The sequence below is a fragment of the Littorina saxatilis genome, linkage group LG16 (assembly GCF_037325665.1).
Source record: "Littorina saxatilis isolate snail1 linkage group LG16, US_GU_Lsax_2.0, whole genome shotgun sequence".
Lineage (NCBI taxonomy): Eukaryota > Metazoa > Mollusca > Gastropoda > Littorinimorpha > Littorinidae > Littorina > Littorina saxatilis.
The window spans coordinates 30638146-30648506 of NC_090260.1; the positions used below are offsets into that span (position 1 = coordinate 30638146).

Here is a 10361-nt window from a genome sequence, read left to right on the forward strand (position 1 = left end):
ACTGTTTGAGGCTTATTCAGATTAATATTAAAATCTCCAAGCAATACAATATCTTTATTGCGTGATTTAACTTTATCCATCATCTGAATGAAATATTCTGACCAAATCGACGTTTCGGCAGGGTTACGATATATATAACCTATGAGCAGAGGCGAGGTTTTACAGTTTTTTACTTCAATCCAAATGCACTCAAGAGAGAGAGAGAGAGAGAGAGAGAGAGAGAGAGAGAGAGAGAGAGAGAGAGAGAGAGAGCGAAAGAGAGAGAGAGATAGAGAGAGAAAGGGGGGGGGGGAGAGAGACAGAGAAAAAGAAAGAAGAAGTAGAAGGAGTAAGAAACAAAACCAGCCAACAAAACCAACTAAACGAACCAACAAGAATAAAAGCACTTCGTTTTTTTTCTTTCAAAAGTCATTGCATATTGATATGAGTGCTTTACATCATTTCACTAAGACTCTTATTTCGAATCTACAGGGTGCGGGCGATCTCGACAGTTTCTCGAAATTAAACATTCGATGCCGAAAATGGTGATGATGTTATCAGCGAAACAAATCGCCAATCCAATTGCCCACAGTGTTGAATAGAGTTTCGAATGGATATCCGCCTTTTGGAGTCTCTGGCTGTGGCTGAAATCATAGTACCGATTATTACTTTGAACTGTCCCTTCTTCTCGCATAACCGGCACGGTTGGCCTAGTGGTAAGGCGTCCGCCCCGTGATCGGGAGGTCGTGGGTTCGAACCCCGGCCGGGTCTTACCTAAGACTTTAAAATTGGCAATCTAGTGGCTGCTCCGCCTGGCGTCTGGCATTATGGGGTAAGTGCTAGGACTGGTTGGTCCGGTGTCAGAATAATGTGACTGGGTGAGACATGAAGCCTGTGCTGCGACTTCTGTCTTGTGTGTGGCGCACGTTATATAACAACTGTGTGAATGGTGCTATACTGAATGAAAGAGTGTGACATGAAGTTCTTGTACATCATTGTAAAGAGTGTGAATGACGTTTTAGTTTAGATGTCAAGCGCTTAGAGCAAGCCTTTTTAACGAAAGTTTTTGATTTAGCGCTATATAAATGTTCTTATTATTATTATTATTATTATTATTATATGTCAAAGCAGCACCGCCCTGATATGGCCCTTCGTGGTCGGCTGGGCGTTAAGCAAACAAACATTCTTCTCGCATGAACAACCGTGCTCACTATCTTTCTTGAAAGAGATTCAGGTTTTAGACAGGAGTTTTGTTTGTTTGTTTGTTTGCTTAACGCCCAGCCGACCACGAAGGGCCATATCAGGGCGGTGCTGCTTTGACATATAACGTGCGCCACACACAAGACAGAAGTCGCAGCACAGGCTTCATGTCTCACCCAGTCACATTATTCTGACACCGGACCAACCAGTCCTAGCACTAACCCCATAATGCCAGACGCCAGGCGGAGCAGCCACTAGATTGCCAATTTTAAAGTCTTAGGTATGACTCGGCCGGGGTTCAAACCCACGACGCCTTACCACTAGGCCAACCGTGCCGGTTTGACAGGAGTTGAAGTACCGTCTATACAAAATAGTCCGAGTTTTAAGGAACCTTCTATTTTTTTATATTTTTTAGTATGATACGCCCTTAATGTGATTATATTTAACCTTCGCCAGTCCGGGTTATCGACTACACACGGAAGACATCGAGGGGCCGTGCGGACCCATGCTTCTCAAAGATGCACGCTTTTCCTTCTTTGAGAGACATGAGTCCGCACGGCCCCACGATGTTACTTTGTTGTCGAAATATGACCCTTTTTTTTTTAATTACTTCTCGCTAAAATTTTAGGACATAAGAGCTTTTTATGTGCCAGAGGCATTCTTAAAAGCTCATTAAAAAAATGTCAACTAGTTTAAGAGATATTTGCAATTAAACACCCTTCTGGGTCCACACAGACCACGACCACCGGCGAAGGTTAATGTGGTTATATTTAAAAAGAGTATAGGCCGAGAATAAACCACAGAATAAGATCGATGCTGAACTGGTCTCCCTCGTCACCTCCATGGGTTCTCATGACAAGAAACAACAAGAAAGAAACAAAACGTGGTCACTACCGCACATCTGGCTAGGCCTTAACATAGGATCTACACAAAGCATCCTCAGTTTAAGCACAGACCACACATCTGCAGCCTGGCTGCTTTCTGTCCGAAATTGGTTAATGATTTAAACGACTGGCAACTATTATATTGCCGCTTTACATAGTTGTCTGCTGTAGACATGAACATGAGACTTTCCATTCCAAAACGTGCTAAGCACACACACACAACACACACACACACACACACACACACACACACATACACACACACACACACACTCATGCACGCGCAGGCACACTGACACACACAGATACACACTCATGCACGCGCAGGCCCACGCACACACATGCGCGCGCAGGCACACGCACACACACACATACACACACACACACACACACACACACACACACATGTTCGCACGCACGTTCATGCACTCACAAACATACGATACGGTACACACAGAACCACACAGTATTTAAAATGCGTGTTAATAAAGGAACAATTCAAGAACAGTGTCCCAAATAAACCCTCTCCGTCAATGGTCTGTTTTGTTGTCATTTCGCTTGAACATAAATTAGGAAATATCACAGGTATATTTTCTATAAGTTCCTATCCCCCTTCATTGGCTCTGTCGCCGCCCGTTTTTAACCGCGTGTATCATTTATATAATAAACCGACCATAGAGCGTCGTCGTCCCCAACTAAATGTTCAAAATCTTCAAAACCGTTTGGAATTCCAGGTAGGGAAACACTTTCATGCAATGACGTCAGCGCCTTTCGGTGATTGGTCAATGCATCAGTTTCGGACTTCAACATAATGTCGGTCACACTTGAAATTAACTTACTCTACTTGAGATTACTTTCCAAACCTATACGAAGTGAACGGGGGCACAGTAGGGTTATTTATCAACTTAACTTACTTTGAACAGCGAGATCGACAGAACGTATACAGTACACAAATACAAACGTAACAACTCGGAAACCGAAGAGTCGACACATGCTCGAGAACTCACGTATGATGTTTAAAGTTCAACTTTTTATTTTCCCGCCGGAGATCGTTACGTGTGCCGAGTTGAACAGCTGTCCCACAATCCCGTATTCTATTTCTAGTCCGGGATACCCCCCGTCTATTTTACAAAAAGGTCAAAGGGCATATATGTATCACCGTGCGTCGACTGAAGGTGATTGGTAGTTGGGTGATTGTAAGATCATGTGCTTGTGGAAATAACTATGTAAAGTGTTTATGGGTTGTGGAAAAGTTGCTTTTCCTTGTTTCCTTACAAACACTGAGGCAAGCCTACAATCTCACGTGTAGCTTGCTTCGCGGTGTTTCTATTGCCGAAAGGCAAGAGAAAAAAAGGTAAAGAAACTCTTTCCACAAGCCATAAAAACAAACCAGCAGGGTTATTTCCAGACTGCGTCTTGTTATTGGAAAATCAAAAGTCAAAATAATCGAGTTTCGCCACTTTTTGTTATTCTTTTTTCCTCTTCTTTCTTTTGCTTTCAGTTTCTACACGCTGTCGAAGCTTTTGCCATCTGCAAAGTTTGTCACCTAGCAACGTCTTTCGTACATTTGGAACACTATTATTGACCATGATTTGCGTTACTCACTGTGGTCCAGTCATTGTAATCAGGGTCGTCGAGGTAGATGGCGTGACCACAGATGACCACAACCCCAGCCACCATGAAGACCACCATGAGAACCATCAATTTCGTACACGAATCCATGGCAACAGCACGAATAGACTCCTCGTTGGTGTGTGTGTGTGTGTCTATCAAAGAAATCTCCTTACCTCACCTCACTGCACCCAACCATTTATCACATCACACGAATCCATGGCAACAGCACGAATATATATAGGGGAAGGGCCCCTAATATGGACCACTTTTTGTTTATTGCTGATAACTAGCTTGTTTTCTTGCGAAGAAGTTTCATTTTGTGGTTGGTAGTCCTTAATTTCTCTCTTAGTTTAACAGTTCGGCCTAATTAGAGTGAAATAGCTTTGATAGACCTTCAGCAAAAATTAGATACAGAAAAAATTCACAAATGGTCTATATTAGGAGCCAGGGCGCCCAATATGGACCAGTGAAGCGGTCTTCACGAATCACTGTAAAAAGCCCCCTATACTTCAAAATAACATGATACAACTTAGTGTGCAAGTCAGACTTATTCAAATATGCTTTAGATTGAGCTGTTTCGGGTTGATGAGAGCATTATTTGAAGCACACCAGGAAACTGAAGAAGCTTATCAAAAACAGAGTGAAAATAAGTGAAATTATCAACTTCCACAAAAAAAAGACTATTTGTTATATTTTTTTGAAATCTCGAGGGCTAGTTATAGGTTATTTTCAGCAAGCTTCTTAATGAATTAATTAAAATTGCCTTTAGTTTTTATTTTCTTCGATTTGTTGAAGGTGGTCCATATTAGGGGACTCACACATACTTTGAGGTTTTGCTATTATTTTTTGTTTGCAGTAGAAACTCGGGGTACACACTGTTAAAATGTAACAAATACTGTCTTAGCTGTCATATATAGCCATTTTTGTGTTATGAAAGCTTTGGCTGTGGACACAAACGAGTCCGTTATATGCGGCACATTTAGAGTGAACGCTGCCAAAAGTAAAAACAAGTCGCGAAAGGCGAAAATACAACATTTAGTCAAGCTGTCGAACTCACAGAATGAAACTGAACGCAATGCAATTTTTCAGCAAGACCGTATACTCGTAGCATCGTCAGTCCACCGCTCATGGCAAAGGCAGTGAAATTGACAAGAAGAGCAGGGTAGTAGTTGCGCTGAGAAGGATAGCACGCTTTTCTGTACCTCTCTTCGTTTTAACTTTCTGAGCGTGTTTTTAATCCAAACATAATCATATCTATATGTTTTTGGAACCAGGAACCGACAAGGAATAAGATGAAAGTGTTTTTAAATTGATTTCGAAAATTTAATTTTGATCATAATTTTTATATTTTTAATTTTCAGAGCTTGTTTTTAATCCAAATATAACATATTTATATGTTTTTGGAATCAAAAAATGATGAAGAATAAGATGAACGTAAATTTGGATCGTTTTATAAATACTTTTTTTTAAAGAATTTTCAGATGTTTAATGACCAAAGTCATTAATTAATTTTTAAGCCACCAAGCTGAAATGCAATACCGAAGTCCGGCCTTCGTTTGAAAAATGAGGCTGTGACAGTGCCGCCTCAACTTTTACAAAAAGCCGGATATGACGTCATCAAAGGTATTTATCGAAAAAAAGAAAAAAACATCCGGGGATATCATACCCAGGAACTCTCATGTCAAATTACATAAAGATCGGTCTAGTAGTTTGGTCTGAATCGCTCTACACACACACACACACACACACACACACACACACACACACACACACACACACACACACACACACACACACACACACACACACACACACATACACCACGACGCTCGTCTCGATTCCCCCTCTATGTTAAAACATTTAGTCAAAACTTGACTAAATGTAAAAAGCGAAAAGCCTAACGGTTTTGAGGTTTGTGTTTTGACTTGTGCAACTTATCCAGAGAGGGTGAATAAAGCGAATGAAATTGTTTTGAGCGCTCTAGCGTCGTTAGTTTGTCAGAACAGGAGGTGGTCTATATTAGGAGCTGGTCCATATTAGGAGCCTTTCCCCTACTCCTCGTTTATGTGTGTGTCTATAAATCAAAGCAATCTCCTCTCTTCACCTCACTGCACCCAACCATTGATCACATCACATATTAAATGCACAGTCCTTCCTTTGAAAACTCTTCCGCGCACTATCTCAAGTCTGCCCCGTCTATTCTGGGGGATAAAGAACATTCCTTCACTTAGATGAATAACAACAATCATCGGCCGAGTTTGATTTTTTTGTATGAATCAATTCCTTAAAGGACACTAGGGGGTGATTTTTGTGTTGTGAATTTAAATCATCAAAACAATTCTCACTCTGCACGGGAACAACACAGAATCAAAACACAAGAAAGATGTGGGACAGGGTTGGTTTTTTTTTTTTATTTTTTTTTATTTTTTTATTGACTTCAGTTGCATGCAGGATGCTTCAACCCATATTTTTTGCCCGATTTTTTAAAAAAAAAAATAAATAAATAAATTATTTTTTTTTAAGGCGGGGAGCATCCTTCTTCCTTGGTCTTTTTCTGTATAACATAGTCAACTTTATATTATACAAAACATAAACTTCTGTCTAATGTTTAACTCTAATTCCAATAAAATACGTAAGTCTAACTTCTTCCCATACTTAAATTTTCCTATGGTCATTTTTGTTATCAAAATACAATAATTTATAAAGTAAATTTGATCGTTTTTTAAATTTTCATTCCAAAAACCAAATAATATATCTGTTTCATTCAAAGTTATATTATAATAAATTTGCTTAAAAATAAAGTCTTTACATAGTTTCCAAACGTTCCTCACCTCTTGACAATGAAAAAAGAAGTGCTCAAGTGTATCCAGTTCATTACAAACTTCACAGAAAGATGTGTTGTTGGAACGTTTAATTATTGACAAAAACAAAACGTTACGTTCACAGATATACCTTGGTTTTCTTGTATTTGTATTCTGAATATTGGAACGTTGGCAGTCAATTTGTTTTGGGGTTACAGGAAGCATACATCCCAAGATTGTTTGTTTTGTACATGTCCGAGTGAAGTTATGTTCTTACTCCTTGTAAAAGTCTGTCCATAAGCAGTCTGCTTGTTAACGTTCTTAATGTTGTTACTGTTTATAACGCCGTGTATACAAGAAATTAATAAAAACACGCTTAAACCAAAAGTCTGGCCAGTCCCCCGTTTCTTACAAACGAGAATCGGCGAGTGACACACGAGTTTGGCGAGGAAGTATACCAGGTGCTTTCTGGGCAGAGTTTGACTTTTTTTAATTTTTTTTTTATGAAGTCTTATATCGCGCGCGTATCTCCAGACTCGGACTCAAGGCGCAGGGATCTATTTGTGCCGTGTGAGATGGAATTTGTTTTACACAATACATCACGCATTCACATCGACCAGCAGATCGCAGCCATTTCGGCGCATATCCTACTTTTCACGGCCTATTATTCCAAGTCACACGGGTATTTTGGTGGACATTTTTTTTTATCTAGGCCCATACAATTTTGCCAGGAAAGACCCTTTTGTCAATCGTGGGATCTTTAACGTGCACACCCCAATGTAGTGTACACGAAGGGACCTCGGTTTTTCGTCTCATCCGAAAGACTAGCACTTGAACCCACCACCTAGGTTAGGAAAGGGGGGAGAAAATTGCTAACGCCCTGACCCAGGGTCGAAGTCGCAACCTCTCGCTTCCGAGCGCAAGTGCGTTACCACTCGGCCACCCAGTCCTCAGACAACTAGTGTCATTCTGCAAGATTAATTCAACAAAAATGTCCAACTCTACCTACATAAAGCTGGCTCGAGATTAGTTGAAATCTCACTATCATAATATGACCCCCCCAAAAATGGCAAAACAAATATGCCTGTAGGACATTATAATATCCCTTGTCTTGGTCTAATTGAAATCTCTCACATCTCGCTCCCCTACGACCAAACATGGTGATGGGACTACCTTGACCTGTTTGCCGTAGGTTTTATCTCTACCTTCCCGCATACACACTCATGTATCGATTGGAGATTGGATTTCCCTTCTTTGAGTCATGTGACGTCAGAGGCCGACAAAACTTTATAATTTGGCTTTTCAGGTTGACCGAAACTTCAAAGGAACTCCAAAAAAAAAAAACGTCATATGTATCGATTGGAGATTGGATTTCCCTTCTTTGAGTCATGTGACGTCAGAGGCCGACAAAACTTTATAATTTGGCTTTTCAGGTTGACCGAAACTTCAAAGGAACTAAAAAACAAAAAAACGTCATGTGTTTGATTGCATGTGTGTGTGCTGTTCAATGTCAAAACAACAACAAAGTGAGTACATGACGTGTGTTTTGTAGTTCCTTTGAAGTTTCGGTCAACCTGAAACGCCCAAATATGAAGCTTATGTGTTTGATTGCATGTGGATTGCATGCATGTGTGTGTGTGCTCGTTCAATCGTCAAAACAACAACAAAGTCATAGTACCTGAAAGGAATTCGATCGATACATAAATGTTATTTGCGTGTTTGACCAAAATATGACATTTTACACAGATCTCGACAGTCATTGTTCACCTCGACCGCTAGCGCGGTCTCGGAGAACAATGACTGTCTCGATCTGTGTAAAATGTCATATTTTGGTCAAACACGCAAATAACGTATAATATTCCCCGCCACTCATCTGCACAGGCTTTCACGTAGAATAATTAATTGATCAGATGGACATTGGTGTAACGTACACTTGGGTTCCCTCGTATTTCTTATCGCAAGCATGTATGTTTTGTCATTGAAACAGCCGACGCTGATGCAAAAAGAAGATACCTTTAAACAAACGGTTCTTACCTGGCTACTTGACTGTTCTTTCTCTCCGCCTGTTCTCATTTACCCCGATCGAGTCACAGGTGCTTAGAAAAGTTACATGTATTTTGCAACAACGCTGCGAGGCAGCTTAAAACACAAATGTTAGACAATCAATTCAAGGCGCTAGTTTTTAAAGGCCCGGTCGTCCAGGGGCGGACGAGGGGGGGGCACAGGGGGCACGTGCCCCCCCCCCCCGAAAAAAAAGAAAAGAAAAGAAGAAAAAAAAAAGATTTTTCTATGCTGATTCTATGACCATTTCTAAGTTCAAATGGCACCAGATGGCACCATTTTGCTTCTTTGGGCAAAAAAAATTTCCGGGGGGGCATGCCCCCGGACCCCCCTAGCGCGCCCATCACATTCACTTTCGATTCAAAGTGCCCCCCCCCTTACAAAGCAACTGATCCGCCCCTGTCGTCGCACATTGCATTGACACGTGTGGCGCATTCTGATCATCATCGCTCCACGGCTATCGCCAGTTATCTCTCAGTCTGACCGGACGCTAAAGTCCTACGCGAATCTATCAAAACTGACAAGAATACAGAGTTATCTCCCATATATTGTTCGCGAGCAGTGTTCGCGAGACGAAAATGATTGCAGATTGGCCGACTTCGACAGTGATCTCCGTTCTGTTTTTCACAGTTATGATAAAGACATCGTTCTAAGGTCAAAACAAGTCGAAAGTTTGGGACTGCTGTCGGAAGGAGATCGTAATATATGGTTGCATCACTGTCAGAAAAAAATCGTCTGCTCCAGCGAGCGCCAAAACCAAACGGTTGATTATCACGTGACACTTTTGCCATATTTAGAGTTGTTTGCACAGTAAATACAGCCGCGAAAAATAGCTCGCTTGAAACTGTCTTACATATCAATTCCTTTGTAATTTAAAAATTACACAACACCATGAAAAATCATTATCGACGATCGCGATTCAACACATTACGAAAATATCTAAATATGTAAAAAAAAAAAAAAAATTTTTTAAATCGATTTCCTCTCCAGACAAGGAAAACCAATTAGGCATCCTGCCAGGGATAGAATGAGACACGAAGGGAAGTAACTCATTTTTGACCTGGGTTCAGGATGACTTGTGGCCGTGAAAGCAATTCTGCTCACCATACCATATCTGGTCACGTGTTTACGTGGAATAGGAGCATCCCTCCACTTGGTCACATACACAAATCAACAGCCTGGGCAGAGTTAGACTTTTTTTAAATTTTTTTTTTAGACAATTAGTGTCAATCTGCTAGATTAATTCGGCACCAAAAAAAAAAATCCAACTCGACGCAGAAAGCATACATTCAGTTGATTTTTGGTATATGTCCAAGTGAAGGGATGGCCTTCTCCAAAGCAAGAGCCTGCGTGCCAGATCTGAGACGGTGAGCCGAATCTTCCACTGTGCCTGTAATGTTCGTTCATTTCTTCTTCTACGCTCATGGGCTGAAACTACCCCGTACACTCCTGTCTTTTGTACAAGTTGGGTTTTTACGTGTCAGACCGTTTTTACCCTGCCATTTAGGCAGCCATACGCTGCGTTCGGGTTAAGCATGCTGGGTTGTACCACCGAACTCTGACATGGATTACAGGATCTTTTCCGTGCGCACTTTGTCTTGTACTTGCGTGTACGCACAAAGAGGGGTAAGGCACTGGCAGGTCTACACATAAGTAGATCTGGAAGATCGGAAAAATCTCCACCCTTAACCCACCAGCCACGGCCGGTGTAACACGACATTTTTACTCCACGAAAAATTTACTCCGGAGTAAATATTTCGTACGAAATTCTTACTCCGAGTACACTTTTCGTACGAGAAAAGAACTCCCCAAGGCACGAAAA

General features: G+C 41.0%; 1 long non-coding RNA gene across 2 annotated transcripts; it reads right to left on the reverse strand.

Moving 5' to 3' along the window:
- Nucleotides 1-377: 377 nt before the first annotated feature.
- On the reverse strand, nucleotides 378-8660 carry LOC138950081 (uncharacterized). 2 transcript variants are annotated; one of them, XR_011450480.1, is made up of 3 exons: nucleotides 8513-8660; nucleotides 3669-3829; nucleotides 378-623 (listed from the first exon to the last, which is right to left on the reverse strand). It is a non-coding gene; the product is annotated as an uncharacterized lncRNA (long non-coding RNA). The 2 variants fall into 2 exon arrangements; XR_011450479.1 differs by having other exon boundaries at nucleotides 3669-3859; nucleotides 8513-8657.
- Nucleotides 8661-10361: the final 1701 nt, after the last annotated feature.